The following is a 23,648-nucleotide window of genomic DNA, read 5'->3' on the forward strand; positions in this document are numbered from 1 at the left end:
TCTGTTGTATTGCTTGTTGCATGTAAATGTGTTGTGGGACTGATAACTCCCATTCTGTAACATTTGGCAAATCTGCAAGGTTTTTTTTTGAGGGGGGATGTTTTTGGCAACTTTTGTCTGATTTTCCATCCAAGTCCCATTTTTTTAAATTTCATCTATCACAGACTAAACCATAAAACACCACAGAATACTAACTAACTCACTGCAGTGAACATCTTTTCTTTGATGTAGCAGTAATTGAAGGCCTTCTCCTCTGAACAAGAAACAACACTTTTGCAATATGGGAAGGGGTTGCTATTTTAGAAAATAACAAGTTGCTCCAAAATTCTTATATTGAGAACTTCAGTACTGAAATATGCGTTAGCCACACTATTTTTAACCACAATGAGCGTTTAAGCCATTTAAGAAAACAACAGTATCAATCAGAGCAAGCATGCAATTTATAATGATATCATACTTCTTGGAAGTTTTTTCTACTCTCCTACAGTATTGCTCTTTTTCAGGGCAACAGCTTGAACATAAATTGTTTTTGCCAGACCAAATTGTCATTACATTAAAATGTCCTCTGTACTTAGCCTGTAGTTTTAGATTAATTCTTTACTGCAATTTCAAAGGCTGTAATCCTGTTATGTACATTCATGCTGTATATACTGTACTGTACAGTATATACCTTTTTGCAGATATCACATTTTTGTAGTACATATTCCAAGCCCTTTTTAATGTTTCATTCTTCCATCCGTTTTTTTAAACCGCTTCATCCAATTCAGAAGGAAAATATCCCAGAAAGCAACAGCAGCAAGGAGGGGCACCCCCTGGATGGTACACCAATCCAGCATAGGGCACACACAGACATACTGACACCAGGGCCAATTGTCCCAAAAGCCAATTAAACTACCTGGATGTCAGTGGACTATGGGAGGAAACCTGAGCACCTGGAGAAATCCCACGTGAACACTAGGAGAACATACAAACTCCACACAGATAGCACTGCCAGGCACCAATTTTAACTGCTGTTCTACCATGCCGCCCTCTTTTTTCATGTTTTCAGACAAATTTTATTCATTGTTATTCATGTACATTTAGCCTAATAAATTTAATTCTGTCTCTCATTCTGCAAAGAATTACTGGGGCTGCATTGCTGGGTGGCTCAGATGAGACATCCCTGATATGCATGTTGTCAAAGCAAAGTGAACTTATTATTCAGTAGTTATAGTACATGTCTGAGTTAAAAAAGTTTGAAAACAACAATACAGGGCAAATTCACTCTAGCATTAGGATTTTAAACAACAAGTGAAAATGAAGGACTTGGTTTCTCCACTGCCATCAAGACTGCATAGTTCAGCCAACGAGCTGAATTTCTGCTTTTCCTTGAAATGATTTATGTCTTTAGGATTCAGCCTGTCCTTGGGTTTCTTACTAACCATGTCCTCACACATTTCTGTTCACATGGGTGAACAAAACAGCAGCAAAGTGCAGGTGAGGTGTAGAAAACTGAAAACGAGTTTACAGTACAGTTCTCCTAAGGACCCTAGTGTTTAATGAGCTGTACATTTTGACAAAAACAGTAAATAATCTGTTTAAGGGAGAGATGGATTCTTCTCCTTTTAAAAATCAGGTTAGTTTTGAGCTTTGTTAGTCTGATGAATATTGAAGTCTATTGGACTCAGAGAAAGTCCCAGTAGAAGAATGCCTACAGTATGTACTGTACAGTACCCTACGCCACAGAAGAGAGGCTGAGGTCCATTTTACTCTCTGCTGTGGGAAACACAGGGAAACACAGGCACAGGTCAGCTGACTCAATAAAGTCTTTCAGGCTGCAGATCCAGGACAAGAAGCTGATGGTTCTTTTTTTAGAGAAGAGAGGAAGCAGGATAATAGAGAGAGAAGGACCAAGCAGAGTATCTGTATTGCATCATTTATACTACAATAATGTAAGAAGAAAAGCTAAAAGGGGGATTATAGCAGTGCCAGAGTAAAACTGCAGACACAAGTGCAGAAATACAAATTTACTGGGTTCTCCTAAAAGTTAAACCCACTCCCACTTACTTTTTGCCAATACAAAGGAAAACTCGACTCCTTTAGGAATTTTATTGGAGTATGAAGAGATTGGTTTTATAACGACAAAACAGGACATTATTACCTGACTAAAGTTATTTAACAGACCTCTTCTGGCTCTGGGGTGTGGTCTCACTTTGAAAAGATGATCATTAGATGGTCACACCTTGTTTCCATAGTGTAGCGGTTATCATGTTTACCTCATGTGTGAAAGGTCCCTGGTTCAATCGTGGGTGGGAGCAGTGTTTTTGTTGTAAGTGGGGTCAGTAGGGGGTGCTCACACTGTGGTCTGTGTGGGTAATTATGCCCCAGTATAGTGATGGGGAAACTATACTGTAAAAAATTGCCGCCCTTCAAATGAGTTGTAAAACCCAGATCCTGACTCTCTGTGGTCTTTAAACATCCCAGGGCATTTCTTGAAGAGGTGTTACCCTGGGTGTTACCCTGGCATCCTGGCCAAATTTCCTCTTGTCCTTTACCAGTCATGGCCTCCTAATAATCCCCATCTCTGAACTTGCTTCATCACTCTGTTCTCCTCCCCACTGATAGCTGGTGTGTGGTGAGCATACTGGTGCACTATGGCTGCTGTCGCACTATCCAGGTGGGGCTGCACATTGGTGCACATTGGTCCCCATTATCTGTAAAGAGCTTTGAGTGTCCAAAAAAAGTGTAAGGAATTATTATTATTAAAATTGCCTGTCCTTTGCCTTTTGAAAACAACTTAAATAATTGTAAAGAGCTTTTACCTGAAAACAATAGTGACCATTTAGAAGTCAGTCTATGTAATCATTTTCTACAGTGTCAAAATCCATATTTCAAATCCTGTGTTCATTTGTATTTAAAAAAATTAAATTTGTATTGATTTGTATTTAAGGTTAAAAGAAAAAAAAGTAACCCAAAAGGAAAAAATTAAGAAAAGGGACGTCGTGCCATTCTTGAAGTATACTAAGGCTGTAATCAGTTAATTACTGTGTCTCTGTTGATTGTATAAACCCTGCAGTAAGGCTGCAATCACACCTACAGTAGGAGAGTGAGGGAGGGCATAGAAAGAGGGAGGCTGTGAAGTCCTGCCCAGTTTGTAATCTCTAATGGAATACCTCACTAGTCCTTTGCTGCAACAAAGCTATAATTCTATCTTCAAGAGCCAAGCACATGTTTTGACATTTCTAAATAATGTATTCATTTAGAAGAGGCTTAGATTCCACAGACCCTAAAAGCTCAATACAAAATAATGTTTCTGATGTGTTCACTTGTAGCAGAATTTTGTCTGGAACATATTTGCGGAACATGGGGATGCATAGTCCATTAAAACAAGGCATTTTGATTCTTTATGAGGCATTATAACATTGGAATAAAAAATACTGGATTATATGTGGGAGTGAGTCCAGCCTTTAGATTCCTACCGTGCTTGGCTGAGGAAGAGCTTTGCAGTGCAGAAATAGGCTCATTAAAGCCATCAGATCTTGTAGTCCCCAGTTACCAGTCATAGAGTCGTGCTGTACTGCAATGAGGTCAGAGCACACCCTCCTGAAATACTGTATACAACAACATTGTGAATGTTTCATATACAGTAACACTATCGTACCTTAGATTTATCAGATTGTCTGAGCAAAAACCTATATGACACATAAAGCCTTGGTGCTTCTGTGTTAAGATTACTTTATTAACCATATGCAATTTCTTACATTAGGAATTTGTCTTTGCACATACCCCAGCTTGCTCTCCATGAGACACACAGGCAGGGAGAGAAGCTTGGGGTCAGAGTGCAGGGTCAGTTATTTATACTGCACTCCTGGAGCAGCTGGGGTTAAGGGCCTTGCTCAGGGGCCCAACAGAGTAGGATTCCTCTGCTAGCCACAGGATTTGAACCGGCAACCTTCCAGCCAAAGAGCCACCCCATATCACCACCCACCACAGCTGCTCTGTATAGTACTTAGTATTGTGTTACCAGTATTACCTGCATTGAGTCAAGGCTGTAATTTGACATAAAACTGGATTCACATTGATTTTGATCACAAACCAATTGCTAATTTTCTGTCTAGGACAGAAGATAATTAACCTTCTAAAAGAAATGTCATATAGTTTAAGGGTTTTACACTTGATTTGGATTTTATTTTACTTGAGCTTTTTGTAAATCAGAACCGTTAACCACTTGTCCAGATGAGATTTTTTACTTGTCCTAAACAAGAGTTATTATATATTACATTTGTTTTCTTCCCAACATATTAACAAATGAAACAATATCATGAATGTAATGGCAGAAGCGCATTTGTAAAGCCCTCTGGATCAGAATGGCAGCTTTGCTGTATGGAATGTTCTTCAAAGGTGGGTAATGTGCTGTGTGTTGCACTGGGCGGAGAAAATACCACTCTCAGGGTGACATTGGCGAAGGAAGAAGACCTGCTTGGAATTCATTAGGGGCACCCAGATCTCCTCAAGGAGCAAATGAGTCTTTTGTATTAAGTAGTTAGGAACCCAGTGAAACCAGCAGCAGCTGATTAGAAGGTGCGTCAGACCTCCAGTGCTCATCATGGAGAGCCAATTAATCACCCCACAGGCCTCTTTTCTCTTGTCCTGCTTTCTTCTGCTTAGAATCTTAGATTTATCTTTGATTAAAATGACTTTGCAAAAGAAAGTTTGTTTGGTTTCAGAAGCAAATGCACAGCAATATTGCAATCCTGCAGCAGTACAAAGGCTGTAAATGGAAAGGGCCGTCATAGGCTTACAGTAAATGGACCAGACCAAGAGGATGTTGGCTGTCTTCTTTCCCAGTTAAGCTGATGTGCAGTTTTGCATAAAAAACAGCTCCACTACATAAAATCAATAACCCATCCCCCCACATTTCACATAACAGTCCTGGGATATTATGTTCCACTTCAAGCCCTGCAGAATCCACAAAACCAAGATACTCTTATGTTTGTGGCAGCTCCCAGTGATGCACAGGGATGTTACTTTTCTGAAGAGTGCTGTGTGATTACTTTAACTTTTTCATTAGGTCTTAGGAATGTCTTGTAGGAATGATCAGGAATTTTTCTAAACCAGCAGGGCTTTTAAAAAAACTGTATTACTAAAGACTTTTAGTAATTGTTTAGTAGTGTAAGATACGTTACTTGTAAAATGTAATAGGCAGCTAAACATAAGGCACATGGCTCAAGACTGAAGCAAGATCCAGCACCTACAGTAAATAAGGTGCTGAATTGCAACACTGAATGTCTGATAAATGAGCAAATCACAGGACAAAAATTTCCACAATGGGTGCTTTTGCACTGAGCCGTGTGAAGTGCAGTGCTGGTGATAACATTTTATACATTGCAAGGCAGAGAGATTGTACAATCTACAGGTACAGCCTGTTCCCTATTCATTTGCATTTATTTTAACATCCTTGATAAGTTTGAAAAAAGCTTGGATTCTGAAGCACAATGTGAAATGATTTATATAAGGTAATTATGCAAATGCATATGTCTCAGCCATTGCAGTATAACCTCTGACATCATAGACCTTTGCATCCAGCACTGACTCTTAAGTCATTCATACTTCTGACACAAAGTCCCGTCTTCCATTAATAAGAATTCTTACAATGTGTAACAGGAAGGCATAAGGCAGGAAAAGAAAAAAAAAAGTTAGAAATGAGAAGAGGCTATTTCGTAGTTATTAGCTATCCAAGTTATTGAAATCTGGTTTCAACAACATGGCTGAGCAGTCTGGTTCATACACTGAGACCCTTTGAAGTGCCTCCTGTTTTCAGTTTTAATTGTACTTTCACATACAGTATGTTCCTCTTGTGTTTGCTGGTTAGTGATTCATTGTTCATTCTGAAGATGTACACTAGGACGCCTTTGTCAATGCCTTTGAGGGTTCTGAATTCTTGTATCAGGTTTTCTCATAAACTTCTCTTTTCAAGAAGAAAACGGTTCAGTTCCTTCAGGCTGTCAGTGTAGGGCATGTCTTTAAGCCCCATTGTATTTGATTTCTAATCTTTGGGCTATTTCTAGAGCCGCAATACCTTTCTATAACATGGTGACAGGCATGGTACACAGTATTGTAAAAGAGGCTTTGATGGTGTGTGGCAATGATGTGTTATACAATTTTAAAATCACACCTATTGATTGAAATTCTATGTGTTTTTACTGTATATCCTAACATCTGGCCTGCTGTTCTCATTGCTTCCCTATACTGTCTTAAAGATGAACAGGTGTCAGCATAATCACATAAATCTTTATAAATAATCTCTTCTAAGGTAGTATTTCCTGTTTTATATCTATATATTTCGTTTTGGTAACTGCATGCAAAACCCACCAGTTGTCAACATTAAACATCATCTGTCATATATTTCCACAGTATTGAATTTTGTTAAATTTTTTGAAGATTGTTGCCTCTGCAATGTTTGCTAACCCACCTATTTTGGTATCATCTGTTAACTAGTTAAGCATTATTTTACATAGTCTAATTTATATATGTCATATATACAGTGATATAGCTTTTTATACAGTAGAAATAAAGAAGGAAGAATAGCAGTCCTAGCATAGATATTGTACATGTGGTAGACCACAACATAAAAATCATCCCAGTTATGCTTTTATGAACTCATTCTTAATCTAAATATACCTTTCACTACTTGTAATTTGAGAATTAAGCCTTCTGAAAATATAAATACACTATATCATACACTCTCTACAGAGCAGAATGCTGCACAGAGGAGTAAACTTAAGGGGAAAATCAGTAGGGCATTTTAAAAAGGTATGACTCTTATTTTTCTCAAGGTATTTTTGTTCATTCTGGCAAAAGAGGATAATCTAATTTAGCAATTTAGTTTTTCATGGCAACTGGCACTTTTTTAAAGTCATTTTTATGTTATTAAAGTTGCTAAATCAATTAAATTGTATTATAATTATGTTGGCAGAGTGACTACTCTGTTGTTGTGGATAGCGTTTTTTAATGAGCTTTCTTTTAATACTAAAATGTATTTGCTGGCAGGGCTTACATACCATAGACATGAATAGTTTATGAGCCAGTGCCGGTGGTCAAAAGTCAAAAAGTTGACAAGCCAGTATTACAAGAGCAACTTATAGTCTATGTATTATACTTAGACTTTCTATTCTTGAGTCATTCAAGTCATTCCACTTCAAAATGTGACAATTTACAAAAGTAACAAAGGATATTAAAGAAATAGAAAGTCTGATAAATTGGTTGTAACAGTCAGTATTTTGCTTCAGGGTGACCATAAGCTCTTTAAAATATGATTCACAGCACTGAATGGAGATGAAATCAGAATATTTTTTTGTGTCAGGCATTTCTTAAACTTTTCTTTTAAGGAGTGAGTTCATGAATGTCCATTTTGTTTCGAAAAGCTTTTCATTTTCAGCAAGCAGGCAGGCAGAAAGGGAGTAATGGGAGTGATTCAATTATTTATTTCCAAGTAATCAAACGCCAAGGTTGTCATGATGCAGAACTTTTTGGTGACGGATTCCTCCCCCATCACCTTTTATGCACTCAGCCTAACGTGATTTTCTCTCAGCTTCGCAACATTTGCTCTCCTCAGTCTCTCTCGCTCCTCACGTTAATTTACATTTTAAGTGACCATCAAGATGATTGATGGCCACACTGAGAGAAAGGCGGGTGTTTTTCTCTGTTACCTGAGTGATCTACTGAGCTTCCAATGTGTCAACAACAGCCCAGAGTTACTTTAGGGAGTAACAGCCTCCAGCAACTGGAAAGAAGTACCCTTTTGTGACTTTCCTTCAGAGCTAGAAAGCGACTTTCAAATTCTGGCTGAAAAATGTTGAAATATTGTGGTTTTGATCAGACAACTGGTCATATTTCACTTAAATTAACAGAAGGAAAACATACTGTACGCTATGCAATCATTTGGTACAAATACTATAGCTCTTCGTGATGTGGCATGCAGACCTAAGTGGATATAACTTCACTCTCTTTCTACTTCATTAATTATTACTAGTTGCCAAGAAAAAACTACATTTATAGATGGTTCCCCGTTTGCTGAAATGAATAAAAATAATTTAGGAGTAACAAGTGATGTACTGTACCTTTTTAAAATGCCTCCCATATTTTCCTCTCAAGGTCACAACTCCGCTGTGTACCTCTTATCTCTGGTCTAACCCCCGGGATCCTTTCCTTTCCTTCCCTGTCCTTTCCCTTACACCACTTGGCCGTGGTTATGACTGAAAAAGCCGAGACTGGTGTAGCACCAGACTGTGAAATGATGGGGAAAGCATTGTAAAACTGAAATATTACAAAACATGGCACAATGTTTATAAAATAATGACAGGGCAAATTGAAATGACCAATGTTTTTTTTTGCTGAAGTTACTAGACATTAGAGAAAAAAAAAAATATTCTCATTGGGTTAAAGACTCTAATGTTGGCATGCTGCCCAATGGTTCAAAGATGCAGGAACAGAAGCATTTGCGTTCTGGCGCACTATGGTTGCTGTCGCATCATCCAGGTGGGGGCTGCACATTGGCGGTGGTGGGGGAGTGTTCAGAAAAGCGCTACATAACTGTAAGCAATTATTATTATTAAAAGAAAAAACTTAATTTCCCATTGCACAGTGTGACCTTTAATAAGATGGGTGATCAATAAGCACAGCTCAGAACTCTCTTCTTCATGAGAGCACCCCACCTGAGGACCAGCCAGGGGGTGAAGCCAAAGAAAAAACCGATGAGGTATGAGGTTACAAACAGGTGAGTTCAGAGTTTCGCATCAGAATTATTTTGTACCATCTCTTTCCATATGTCTGTACCTTAATATAAATTGATATTATTGACATTGACTTGATTTATTCTTAAATAACTCTAAACCCCTCAACCAAATAAAATATTGAGAATAAAGAGGGGAACTTCATAAAAATCGATTGCTGTTACTCCACTTCCTCAGAGCTTTTAGAAACCAAGGCTGTGGGCTAAACTCAATGTGCCTTAATGTTGAAGCCCTCAAAATTTTATCTCTTAATCCCCTTTGAAATTTCAGCGAACAATTGTTTTCAAAAGCAGCTGTTTTCAGGACAGCCTGCCTTTTCGAAAAGCAAACACCCCTTAATCTTGGCCTACTGCCTAATTCCTCACGTTCTCCTTCCCCAAACTTTACATCAGACACATCTAGTCTCATTGGCTTGCATGCCCTCATTGTTTTCTTCAAACTGATGGCTTCCATTTTCCTTGGAGTCCAGGCCTCAGGACGTTTTCTTAAGTCCCTTATCTAGCTATAGGGCCATGAATTAAAGTTACCCAGTCCGATTAAAGAGATCAAAAATATAGGCTCTTAATAATGAGGTCTACTTATCTAAGCCCTGAAGACACACAATCCCTTGTGATCAGAAGAAAAAATATGTAAATTCCAACACTAGGAAACAGGACATTGTCAAAATTAGGGCCTAGTGAATATACTGTAATGCTGTTATCCAACAAATCTTTAGGTCTCTTGAAGAATTTCCAAATGTAATTGTGATCACTTGATCATAAAGCATCATGGGAGTACTTCAGATCAAATTCCTGTTCCCGTTTTTATAAGACGTTAATTTGTCTTAAGCTACAGAAATATGCAAAATAATATTCGTATTCAATCAGAGACAGACTCAGGTTTGTGTAACAGTTGCTAAGCAGCACAGAGTAGTGCCGTTTTATACTGAGCACCTCTGACATGGCGATAATACTGTATATATTAGCCACAATAGGAAACCACAATAGGGAACAAACTGAAAATACCAGTTAACAGCTGCATGGATTTTGGTAGCATACAGACAGATGTTGGAACAAATATACAAGTGTTGTAGGAAAACTTAAAGTTTGCTTCAGCTTTTTGGTAATATGTCTGAATTTGTACTATGGGGATCTGAAGAAAATGTCTCATGATTTAAACTCTGATACACTTCTCTCTACCTCTGCTAGCTCAAGGTGCACAGAGAAACAGACGCCATTGTCACTCTCCCATTACAATTCCCATTTCTGAATAGAACCAAGGTAAGAGACTGGGAAAGTGAGATTCAATTACCTATTAGACAAGAAGCTCTGCAGTGCATAAAACAGGGGTTCATTCGGGACATATTAGAGAAGTTGCTGGGAATGTGAGAAGGCCAGAAGTGGAGAAGGAAGCCATTGGAGAGATCATGTCTGACATGCCAAGGACTCTCCAGGACCTGAACTCTTTTTAAGGGAAAACAAGAGGGCAAGAGTGCTTCACATTAGTGAAGGACATTATTCAGCAGTTTGTTTTGGAGCTCTCTCAGAAGGGGACATTCAGCAGTGTGGCTCAAATAAATACAGAGCAGGCTGTATAAGTGACGGTTTACATAGCATGGAGGGCTGGCACGCTGACACAGTGGTTGCTGTCTCGCAGCACTAGGGCCCTGGGTTCAATTATGAACCAGGGGTGCTATCTGTGTATGCATCCCTGAGTTTGAGTGGGTTTCTTCCAGAAGCCTCAGTTCAAACTGCTTGGTTAATCAGCATTGGTGTGAGCATGGGAGTGTGTCTGTGTGTTTCCTGCGATGGTCTGGCATCCCATCCATGGTGTATCCTGCTTTGGGCCTGTTGCTTTCCAGGATTGGCTCTGGCTCCTCCACCCTGAATTGGATGAAGTGGTTAGAAATTGGATAGAGGGGGAAAAGAGGGATATAGGATTTTCCTGGCAAAAAGGGTGAATGAAGACATTAAGTGTGGCTCTGCAGCACAATAACAGGCTTCTGGAGGTGTTGGGAGAGAGTGCAGTCCCAGATGAAAGGGGTCAGCTTACCGATTTCCTTTGCTATTTAGATATCCTATTCCTGCATAAAAGGAAAACAAGTCAGAGATGTTGTATAACACAACAAAAAGTGATCCACATTTTTCTGCCTTGTCCTTTAATCACTTCTTCAGTCACTTGAGGTGCCTATTTCTGGAGAGCTGCAATATCACATAAACTCTATTAAGCTCTATTAAACTCTATTACCACATAAAGCATTCTACGCCATCAGCTACAGTATCATCTGCTACAAAACCTGTGTTTCATGACATTGCACATTCCATCTACTGCAAATTAAAGACAAGCTTCAAAAAGACTAAATGCTCTTATCATGGCTCCAGAAATGCCCAGTTACAGTATATATCACATAAGGATGACTATGACTGTATATATTTGCTTAATTAATGATGGAAGCTTTTCACAGAATTTCATAATTTGAAGAGCCACTTCTTCACTTGGGCTCTTGGAATGACTGACAGCTGGAGGCTAATTATTTAAGGTATTGTGATACAGGTGATTGCGGATGATGTTCGATAAACCAATCAGGTTTATCCTACATGGGTCTGCTGGTCCTTGCTCTAGGAGAGAACCGGTTGTAAGGAGAAGAAGTCTCCATCCTTTCCTCTTCCCTGCAGACAATGAGCACTTGTGAGGTTCCTATTTTTGTGTTTGCAGACATTTCAATTTGTCATTCCATATTCCTATAAGTTCTTTCAGGATTTGAAAAAAATGAACAAGCCATAAAATAGCATTTACTGCTGTTCCATCAGTCTTGCTCTTTGTGTTGCTAGTGGTTTATTGATTGGAAGACCACATACAGCTGTTTTATGAGGGCATCAGCATCTACACCATGGCTGGGTAGTTTGTTTTATACCCACAACCTTTGTGTAAAGAAATATCCCTGAATTGAGGTCTAAATGCTCCCCTTCATAATTTCCACTTGTACACCTCACTGCTGGTTCTGAAGTTATCCTATGCTGTGCAGTATAAAGAGCTTTGAGAAACTTGTGCTGATACTGAAACATTTGTCTGTCATTTGCCAACATATGTAGATTGTAGGATGCACAGAGCATTGTGCATATTTTGTCATTGTGCTCCTGTCCTGAATAAGATTTATATACCTATTTATAGTTCTACTTTTTATATACATCTGCCAGTGTATCTATCCACTCTGGTATCAACAGACACTTCACGGACACAAATTGCACTTAATTGAAATAGTTTTTTAAACTTTTTCTGCTTTGCAGATATTAATATAATTAACTATGAGGTATTAACAATCAGACTCTAGACATTGTCAGTGACCACAAGTACTTGGGACTGGTCAGAGACAGAAACCTGGATGTTACAAATGTTGTGACACCATTTACAAAAGAAGACCAACAGAGATTTTTGTTTTCTTAGGAAACTTAGTTAGAACTAAAGTATATTAACACCTTTCTGCAAGTCATTTATTGAAAGTGTCTTAACATACTACCTTATTGGTTTGGCAATATCAGTACTGTTAATTGTAATATGTTGGGAAAATTAGTGAAAATAGGCGGCAAAATAATTTTGTGGTGGAAATATCCTCTCCAAAAAAGGGTTGTAAAGAAAGCCAAGAGCATTACAGAGTGTGTGTTTCACCCCTCTGTTGTGAATTTACAGTGCACTACTCCTATCTGGAAGATGCCTCTGTGTCCCCAGGTGTAAAAGTAATAGACTTGGGAAATATTTCATCCCAGATGCAATTTCTCTCTTAAGCAAAGTAAAGTATCTACTGTATCAGCATTGTATTTCTGTTGGTAATATTTGTCTTTCCTGTATTTTTGTATTGGACTGTGACGTAAACAAATTTACCCCAAAGGATAATATAGCTTGAACTGAATTAACTGTGGGGCCATTTTTAACTTGGGTAACAAAAATGTGCTAAGCAGTGAACCAAATACCACCTCTGATTGGCTAAATCTTCTCCTCTGGCATGATACAGTACCTACTGTCGTGTTGCTGTACTATGCTGTACAAAAGCTGGCCATTATTGTGCTGAATCCTAGTTACGTCACCTTAGAGTTCCATCTCAGGAACCGCGATTAACACCTCTTAAGCACTATGAATCAGCAATGACAGTGATGATGATGGTAATAATATCACAATGTTTCATTACATTCAATGAAGTACATTCAGAGAGTGATTAATATTAATGATCAGTATCTTACATATAGAAACCCAAGATAAATATGGTAAATGATCTCCCATTTGTAACCTTTCTTAGGCTTTTAATTAATAAAAACTGTTTTAAAGGGAAACACTTTCTCAAACCATTGTGTGTACAAATGTTTGATTGCCTCATGTTAATTCAATCCCCACTGTTTTTTATTAGGTGATTGCAATATTTTTTTAATGTTTGCTGTGTCACTGGCAGACATCCTGCTATGCAGTTTACCCCAGCATTCCTTTAATCTGAGACTGTCCAAAACAAGTTTTGATTTAATTAGCCTAAAATATTTCTTCAGCATATTTCTATCCAATAGTACTGAAATAAATTGTAATATCTTTACCATACACGCAAACCAGATGTATACATTAAATTTGTTGGTGCTGACTTTAATCTATGGTTGTAGTATTTTAGAAAAAAATCTATGATAATGAGTTTAGAGAAAATTTAAAAAAAATAATGATGCTAACAAATTACACAGCAGCTCTGGAGACAAAACATTACAAATTTAATATTTAATCACAATTAGACGCAGAACGCCCATAGCAACCAATGCAATCCTGTTGTATGCCTCATCAGCCTGGCAATTGAAGCTGTTCTAGTGAAATAATCCATGACAAAGATAGGACATGAGAAAGGTTAATCATGGAAGCCTGGACACAGAATCTCTGGAGGTGGGGATTAATTTGGAAAGGATAGAGAACTAAAACAATAATTATTAGAGCTTTATACCAGATTACCATGACAAAAGTTAATCTTTTTAATGCAGTCTTTTTTGCTTCCTTTATTGCTAATTTCAGGTCATCTAAGAGAGCAGTGAGCACAATCTGCACATATCTGACAAGATACCACTTTCTTAAAGAGTAAGTTTGAAAGTTATGACATTTAAAGGTCATATGGCTGCCCAGTCATGTGAGTTATTACTGTATACTGTATCCCTTATTGACTACACAGAATAAACTGTCTCCCCCAAAATATACAAACTTATACACAACAGATACTGTAGGGTTAATTTGTAAAAATGTCAGCTTGCTGTCTTATGTGAATGACATGTCATATGTACAAAGCCCATATTTTTCATGAGACAATGAGATAGCATTCAAGGATAGTATTGAAGCATGGCATGACACAAATTCCTTGAGCTGCAAATGCTGCACGGGCTAGAGTTCCATACTAAAAATACCCAACTCATGTCCGGCAGCTGCTCAATATTTAAGAAGATGCATCAAGCAACCATCAAGTGAGGACAAGAGAGGTTGGGTGATGCCACTATTATCCAGGAATAAGTAGAACTAAGAGCTGAGATATCACTGCTGAAATGTTACAATGCCAGTCACAATGTCAATTACAGGATAGATTCCGGAAGTGTAATGATGCCAGCACAAGGCAGATGGATAAGGACCATTCACATCCATGATCGTCTGCAGCCAGCAGCTGTGAAAGGTTAAGACACCTCAATATGTCAGTGTGGTACTACACAGTTCAAGCTAACAGTGGTCTGACTCTGACTTTGTGGGGTTCCCCATGGGATCTTATGGTATTGTAGAACCTGGCTGATTAAAGTGTGCTCACTGTTGTAAGAAGACATCATTGCCATTTTGTGCTTTTTACACTTGAACACAACATTTTGCTATTCCTGGTTTCTTTGTGGGACTGTATATAACTGTATATATATAGAGAAAATAAGAGTAGGAAAAGAAAGTAGTAATCTGTATCTTTGGTCTCCAGGGTTTTAGACGCCAAACTCACAGACTAAATTTTCAGTGTAAACTAAAAATGTCTTTTGTCATGGGAGGAGCTGTGTTGAACATGTCACACAACCAAGAAAAATGAAAATACATTGTCTGAGCAAATAAGAAATTTCCACGCTAAAAAGAATAAACAGTCCCTGAGCTTCACCTTGAACTGCCATGACATTAAAAATACCAAAGGCTTTACCTTGGTGTCCCACATACAAGTAGGCTGGAATTAAAGAAAAAGAAAATCAACAAGTTAAAAAATTATATAAAAGTCCCTTTTTTATGAAAACCTCTTTGTATTCAGTTGGGAAATGTACAGTGAGCCGCACTTGAAAATCAAAGCTTCACACTGCTGTAGTTCCATGTTAATCTACCCTCCCCTCCAAGCCATTTGCAAAATGTTCAAATTAACAGCAGTTGATTGGCCTTTGCTGTTGTGCCTGAGTGGCCTTTACAAGTCATTAGTGAAGTGTTCAGTGGGGCTGTTAAAAAGAAGGGGGCAGTCATCTAAGACTCTGTCCTTTGAAGAACAAGGTGAATATGACAATAACTCCAGATGTCTTCTTTTTCTGCCTTTGAGGGGATGTCATAATGGAAAGAGGAAGACATCTGTTTTTGGAGATTTTCATCCAGAAATAAGTGGAACCATTGCTGTCCAGAAAGAAGCTTTTCTGTTTAAACATGCTTCTAAGCCACAAGGCCACAGCTCTAATCCTCCACAGCCACAGCCACATGTTAAAGAAGTTATTCTTTTGACACGGTAATTAGCAGTTCAGGTATGATGGAAGTACCGTACTGTACATTGATGAAATCCAAAATCCAGAAAGAACAACAGACCAACAACAGATACAATATAAGCCATACAGCATGTAAAAAATGTGAGCTCACAGACTAAATGGATAATTGTGGATTTTCAATTAGACAGAATTTAAAAGTAAAAGAATAGACTTGTCATGTCACAATTACTCCTCTAGTGAAACGTAACCAAGTATCAATGCTCTAATTGAGAGGAAACATGTACTGTAGGTGCTCTTTCTTTTGTTACCGGAAGCAGTCCCTCTATTCAATAGTAGATATGCTTCCTCTACTTAATATCTCTGTGAAGATAAAAAAGAGAATGACCTATTGCTATGAAGAATTGCCACACTTTCTTTAAGAGCAACTTCTGCGATTGAACCCAACCAAGAATGCCAACATCTAAGAGTATCCCAGTCTTCACACAAAACTCATAACCAGGTTCTGGTACTGTTAGGCTACATTAGACTTGCCAGCAAAAGATGCCATGCTTGAAGATGATCTTCAGAGTCATTAAACAGGGGCAGTTGGGGGCATAATTTCATGTCACATACACTCCAAAGTGTAACAGAACATTCCAAAAGCATGTGCTGAAAACCTCCTGAACGTATCTGTAACAGAGAGATCTGGGAGTAAAAAATTGCACCAAAGCCACTAGATGGAGTCTTTGGGAAGGAGTACACAGGAGAGCGGGTTTAGAACAATCTGCTTTCTCATCCTTACCCAGACGCAAATCCTGTACCTGTGCCGGCCCGCCCGTGTGACGGGAGGCAACGTTAATGCCTCAGCAGAAAAACAAGCCATAAATCCTCGTCTGTAAATACAGCATGATGTATTAGTTTTAGCCTCAGCTCGTACTTCATTCCCAGCACAGGCCTGTGAAATATTAGCTGTGTCCTTACTGTGCAGCTTGCTCACGCGCACCGCAGCCCATGTGCCTTTCTCCCTTCCCGAAGCACGTGGAACGCGTTTTGAAGAAGCCAAAGTTAGCGACCGACACAGAAATGTCAGCATACTGCAGATTTGCTGAGCTAGGCTGGAGGGAAAAAAAAGCAAGCCAAGTTTTCTTTATTGTGTGTAACACCTCTGCAGATTTCACATATTGTTTGTTGGGTTTTACAGGGATTTGAAGGCCCAACTCTACGGCATCTACCTTAACTTTGAACTTTTGTTAACTTTAACACCACTCAGGTATCTTTAGAAGAACATGCGGTGCAGAGAAAAGGTTTGGGAAGCCCGCATGTTAGTTTTTTTCATGTATATTTTAGATATTAAAACATAACTAGATGTTCATGAAAGTTTAACTAAAATATTAAGATAACCTGATTAAGTGTGTACCACATAGACATACAGAGTTGCTATCCTATCAAGCAATAGGTGCAAGGCAGGGTACACCCTGGACAGGACACCAGTCCTTTGCAGGACACACACAGCCACAAACAAACATGCACCCACTCATACTGGGGCCAATTTTAACAGAAGCCAATTAACCTACCAGTATTGTATGTCTTCGGACTGTGGGAGGAAACTGGAGCACACAGAAGAAACTCAAGCGAATACATTGGGAACACACAAACTCAACACAGATAGCACATCTGGAAAACAAATGATCCAACAGTAAATATGAGTCCCTGAGTGACTGGCAGCTCAATACATGCATAATTAGAAATTATAATAAAGCGAAGAACAATAAATTTCTACTTACAGTATAATATACAGTATAAGGGTATATATTATGGAAAGCAGCACCAGATAATATATAACACGTAACAGTGCAGGTGATTTCAATGCCAGTCCAGAGGGAACAATCATTCAAGAAAAATTTGAGTTTAGATGCAAAAAGTGTATCTCCAGGGTAGATACTGTGCTCAGCAGAAACAGGAAAAGCATTGTGACAAAATATAAGAGTCTGCAGATTTCAAGTACAGGGTGTTCTCATTGCAGAGATTTGTGCTTTTTACTTTGGTATACCACAGTAAAAACGCATGGGATCGGTCTCTCTGAACGCTCAGTCTGCAGCTGAATGAAGAGAACATAGCTTGCGCACTTGTAAGTGCCGAGCAGCAGGACCAATGTGTGGAAATTCAGATGCTGCAATTATCGACCTCTGAGCAGCCCCGCTGATGGTCAGCCCTGAAGTGAGTGATCCTGGTGTGACTGAGAATGTGAACTATGTGAAGAGCCTCAGGTAATCCGAGTGAGACACCAGTTTTCCTGTTTTTCTCTTACATGGAGAGATCCAAAGACATGCTGCTGGATGGCCTTCAAAGAAATGTTGCATACTAGATAAATAAGAATCTAAGCAATTTCACACAACCTGGACACAGGTGCACTGTTCAATCAAGTTGCACTTCGAAAAGCAGAGAGTCAGCTGGTAACCCAGCACAAATGACCCTTGTTCAACAGCAGTCTCCACATTGCAAAACTATGCATGATTAACCGTTGAAATGCAAAGAAGATCAACCCCATTAAACCTGGAAGCTGCAGTGCAGTGTACAAAGGCCTGGAGAGCAAATGGTGCTTGATTTACTGTATATACTGTAGGCAGAGGGCCAAGGGAGATCAAATTGCGCCTTTTTGTATGTCCTAATTTTGAACAAAAACATGCAAAGCCCATACTATACAAAATCAAACTCTGAAAGTAAACCAGCAGTTAAAAACGGATACTCTAAGTAACTAACGAAGGACAGAAGATATTTTATGATGAGTTAAGGGGATGATTTCATATATATCTGATACAGTATGTGCAATGGGATCTGCAACACTTCCATTCCACTTGCAAAGCAAATCTTTCTCCTGCAAGATCTTCTGCTCTGCTTCCCTGCATATTACACTAGCCCAGGCCACCTGACACTGGGTGTTCTGGATTGTGAGCTTGGTGTTGTGTTGCAAGTGGATCATCTCTGAAACAAGGCTTTTCATTCTCTTTCAGTATCGGCTGCAACAAAGAGGATACTGTGTTGATAGAGCAGACAACCAATGGGCTTTTCTCTAAATCTGATTAATTAAAAATTATAAGGAGCAAAGGCAAAATATCAATATCTGACTTTCAAATTAAACATAACAGAACATAAGTACTGCAGCTTGAGAGTGCTTTTCCGACTACTGGGCCTCTCAGAAATGCTTGTAGATCTCTTTCTCCAATACTCACTTTCCAGGCAATTTTTCAGTTGTGATGCTACCAGAGTTTTAGAGTGCTGCTGGGATCACCCATCCACCATAATAAGGGTATTTAGTTCAGGCTGCCAATCCAGACAGGTCCTAGAAAAGCAGTCAGAGAGTGTTCAGTCTTATAAGCTGTGTTCTAGACAAAGCAAACAGTCCATTTTCCATGTGTGGCAGACTGGGAGAATTCTACTTTCCTGGCTGTGCTTTTGTGTATGTGTAATTGACTACAGCCTGTAGATTCATTCCAACATCCTCTAGAGAGCCTTATCTGATATTCAAATCAGTTTATTTTGGAAAATGGAGGGCCTGGCAGATTCTCAAATGTTCCTGATTCATTTGGAAACACCATGTGGCTCCAGATCCAAAGGCACAGAATTTGAAGAGTTCCTACAAATCAGTCAAACATGACCAAACAAGGCCTCAGGGTCACTCATCAAAGTAAAAAAAAAACCTCACGCCAAATTCTTGAAGTTTGCTGTACAAAGTTTCTATTGGAATGACATTGTTATGTAAACTGATCTACAGTATATGCTAACTCCATTTATATATGAGCATTCCTATGACAAATCATTCATGATATGAAAGGATGTTTATTAATTTCATGAGCCAAAAGTGTGCAACTAACTGCATTGTGAAACCTATGTATTGCATAAATGACTATGGAACCATGGAGATCATTTGCACAGGCACAAGAGCAATATTCATCAGAGCGCGCTATATTGTCTCAAAGTGACTATCATGCATCCTGTAGTGGTCACCTCTAATGCCTTTCTTGTGTGAGGTCAACAGGAATAGTATTCCTAGTATTCACGGCTGTGGGAGTGTACAGTATGTACCAAATTCCATTGCTCCACAGGCCACAGTTTCTAATGTACAGTTGTTTAAACAGCCCATTTAATTTTTAAGACCACTGCACGACAAAGTTCTAGGTAATAAAAGTAGGAAACATTAGAAAGAGATCCTAGGTTTTGAACCATGTGCAGGATTCTTAAGAGAAAGACCTGAAACAGCTGTACAAACTACTGTAGCTATCAAAAGTCTCCTGCTTTCACTCACTGTAATCCTCCTGTCAGAAGGATTGCTGCTCCCTTTGTCTCTGATCAAACTACGGAAATACAAACTGTTCATGCAAAAGCTTAATCAGCCAATCTCAGATTAGACTGTGGATGTCACATTGCACTGTTCAAGCACACCATGTTCTCACAGTTATGTCATCCGTCTACTGAGCAGCAGATTTGCTCTGAAGCTAGGACACATGATCTCAAATCTGGTACCCTGAGTTCTCAAAAAGCCTCCCAGAAATGGGGAAAGGGTCAGATCTCAGAGTATTTGTAAGAAGTCACATAACAAATCTTATGACTTTAACAAATATAATTTCTCTCACACTTTGCTTTCCTTTGGCCCCAATTTTCCTACGAATTCTGCATCTCTTCACTGTGTTTTACTATACAATACCATATGAATTCCATGATGTTCTGTGTCTTAGAAATACTTACTATGGCCCAAAATGGAGTAAGGTCTTGTTGAGAGAAAGCCACAGTAAAGCTACAGAAAAGAGTAAAAGTGTGAAAGGCATGTGGTAATTAAAGTCAAGATAAAAAATTTCATAAAGCAGGTGCTTTAAAAAGGTAAAAGTGTCCAATTCAGACCTAGGATGAGACTCATTGTCTAGATATCTCTGAGTCACGGGTGACCCCTTTAGATGAGTGTGCAAAATCCTTAAAGCGACACTTCAGCTAAGCCTAGGATGTCTCCAGCTAAGTTTACAATATCCTTGGACAGCAGTGTTCTTATTTTGGAATGTCAAGATTCATTTAAAGAGATACTTATAAAGTTCTCTTAATACCTAATGATTGTTGTTAGCAGTTCTGTTACTTTATATAGAGGGACAAAATATGTACAGGGTATTTGACGTGACTCACTTAACTGAAGGAATGGCAGCCTGCTGTAGCTGTGAGGATAGGCTGCCCAAACCCCTCTTCAGCACTGTGAGACGTGAGCCAGGGAACTGAAGCAAGGGTATAAAGTACTGTATTTGGGGAGGTGGGAGGGATGCAAAAGACAGACACAAGGGAAAGTCCTGGGTGCGAGACTTATCTACTTAGGCAAGCAGAAGTGTGTGAGATTAAAATTTGACCTTCCTCCCAATCTTCTCTTTTAATCTGCTTTTTTCATGGTGCAGACTGAGGCCAACCTGTCTCATGTCTGAACAAAGATGAACATTTCTTGCATTGCAACATGTTAGAGCACCTAATGTACTAAATTTCTGCTAACGTGAATAGCAAAAAGGCAATAGAAAAAAATGCAAACATCATCAGGAGACACAAGGCTGAGCTAGTACATTTTAATTATTGACTTCTGGAAACTTTGTTTAGAAACAAAGTAAACTTCACTGAGCATGCATTTGCTTAGATCTGATTTTGTTTCACAAATGAGACTAGATCTTATTTTTCATGTTTTATAATATCTTTGAGTACTACAAAGAGACACCACAATCAGAAGCATTTTTCTGTTCACAAGAGATCACCATTTAATATAGATTTATTATTAAGTTTCACAGAAGTATAAGACACCAGTGCAAATAGCGACTGAGTATGATTTATCATGAACAGTGAAAGAATATGCCCTTCAATATTGAGTTGTGCATAAAATCCTTGTGAAACTGTATACAAGTCCTTTAACTGGCTAGGGAAAGTGTCTTACGATGGGTTTCAATATTTGCCAAATGGAGACAGAAAAATGTAAGTTAAGGCAAATGATGAGGTGAGTAAAGTGTTAATGTGAATGGCACTGACACTGGCCAATGGGCTTCAGAGGGCTGGCACGACACTTCTGTCTTCCCACTTCCCTCTTATCTTGGAGGAACTTTATTTTACAAAATCTTTGGAAAAACAATTGTTTCTTTACCTCAAAGATGGAGTTTTGAAAAAGTTTCCATCGCAAACTATGAGGGAACCTTGTCAAAACTAAATAAATTAAAAGTGTAAGAGACATACAATTCCAGCCCTGAAGGGCCACAGTGTCTGCAGATGTTAATTCAAACTCAGCTCTTATGCAGCTAATATTGGCTTTATTGGATGGATTTGCCAACTTCTCCCAGCTCTGGTCTGCAGTTGTATATACAGTGGTATGAACGAGGAATCCTTGGATAACTGCACAAACACGGTGCCAAATTAATATTGTAAATCTTAAGTGCTAAAAGAGAAAGGTAGGATTTTTAACCCGTTTTTAGCTTCTATTTTGGGATTTTGTGGTTTTAATCCACCCTGGATTTACCTATGGTTAGCAACCACAGAGCACAAGCTGGAATGGTTTAAAAGTGCATTACTTTGACCACCCAGTGTCGAATATTAACAATGGCTGTAGGGAAGTGGCAATTTAGTTAAAAATTGTCCTTCCAATTGTAATGAGATGTTTAATTGTTTAAGTATGATAACTGAAAAGGGTCTATAACAATTTCTGCAGTGTAATAAGAAGTGGAGGACTGGGTGATTGGCTTTTAATTTTAATTAGGCTGCTCTAATTTCAAGCGTTCACTAAGAAACTCTCCTCGAACATCAACTCGACCCCAGAGGTCAGACATAGGAGATTATGTTATTGAGTTATTTGACTTCCTCATGGGAAGCCCTATTATCATTTGTGATGCCCCTTGCTTGACAGAAGGATAAGTAATGATCTAAAGGTGAAAACCAGCGTTATACTGTATTTCCTTTCACATCACAGTTCCTTAGCATCTGATCGTTTAATTGACTGTAGAATGAAGACAGAGCTAAAGATGCTTGAAGCTTCTTCTCCAGTTGCTGTCCACCAGCACAGATGAGCTACTGTGCTCTACGCAATACTATAGAACCCCTTTAAAAAATGTCTCTCAAAAGGGTGTGATTCAGAGGAGTTTGCAGTAGACAAATTGCAGGCCATGCTGTGCATGGCCGATTCTATTTTGCTTCACTGCAGTCAGGAAATTACAGTAAATGTGGTTACTGTACCAAGAAGGCCAAGAAGAGGCATAATTGTCACTTATCACAGCCTTGTATGTCAAGAAGGCATGTGTGAAAAATAATATAATCCAAAAAAAGGAGGCTTTTCATATAATTTGGGAAAGGTGGCCAACATGAACAGTCATCTATAAAAAAGCTACTATCAAATCAAATAAGGTTGATTAATTATGCACGTCCAGAAAAGCTGTGTTATTAAAACAGCGGTACTGGGAGACTGAGGCTCCTGGCAGACTACTCTGTGTGTGTTAATCTGTTCACGGGTAAGCAGCTGGCATGAGGATGCCAGGCCTGTCATCGCTGGAGGGGAGCAGTGGAGTTCGTACTGACTCTAATGCTCAGTTAACTTGTGTAGCTGGTTCAGTGACCACAGAGCAAAAGAACCGTATTAACAAGACAAGTGACAGCGATCTTACTGGGATCTGGCTCTACATGGATGCACTATTTCATACCCTTCCCTCATAGTGCTGACAGGTCACATGTCATTTTGTAATTTGTATTTTTATTTTAAGATTTCAGTAGGAAGCACTGGTGTCATCAATGTTTATAACTTCTTTGTCTCAGTATCAGATCATCAGTATGGACTGTATTCACAAAACATTTACCACCATGCTAATACTTATTTTTTTCTTTAACAAAACAGAAAGAAAGAACACATTTTCAGGCATAAAAACAATCTTTAAGGATGCTTATACTCCCAGAAGGGATGTTTAAACAATACAAGCTTGCTTTTCTCTTTTCATACACTTACTGTAGATTGGAGTGGCACAAAAGGACTCTCTCTCATTGAAACGTCAAGGGACCACATTTGGAAGGGGGAGTTTAGTACACAAGCTGTGTAATGCATGATGAAACATATATAAAAACAGATTAAACAAATAAAGAATTATTGATGCAACTGAATAGAACCTCATCACATATACAGTTGCCAAACACAGAAAGTTGTAGCTGTATTTTAATCATCTTT

This window comes from Atractosteus spatula, chromosome 7 (genome assembly GCF_055471065.1).
Source record: "Atractosteus spatula isolate fAtrSpa1 chromosome 7, fAtrSpa1.hap1, whole genome shotgun sequence".
In the NCBI taxonomy this organism is placed as follows: domain Eukaryota; kingdom Metazoa; phylum Chordata; class Actinopteri; order Semionotiformes; family Lepisosteidae; genus Atractosteus; species Atractosteus spatula.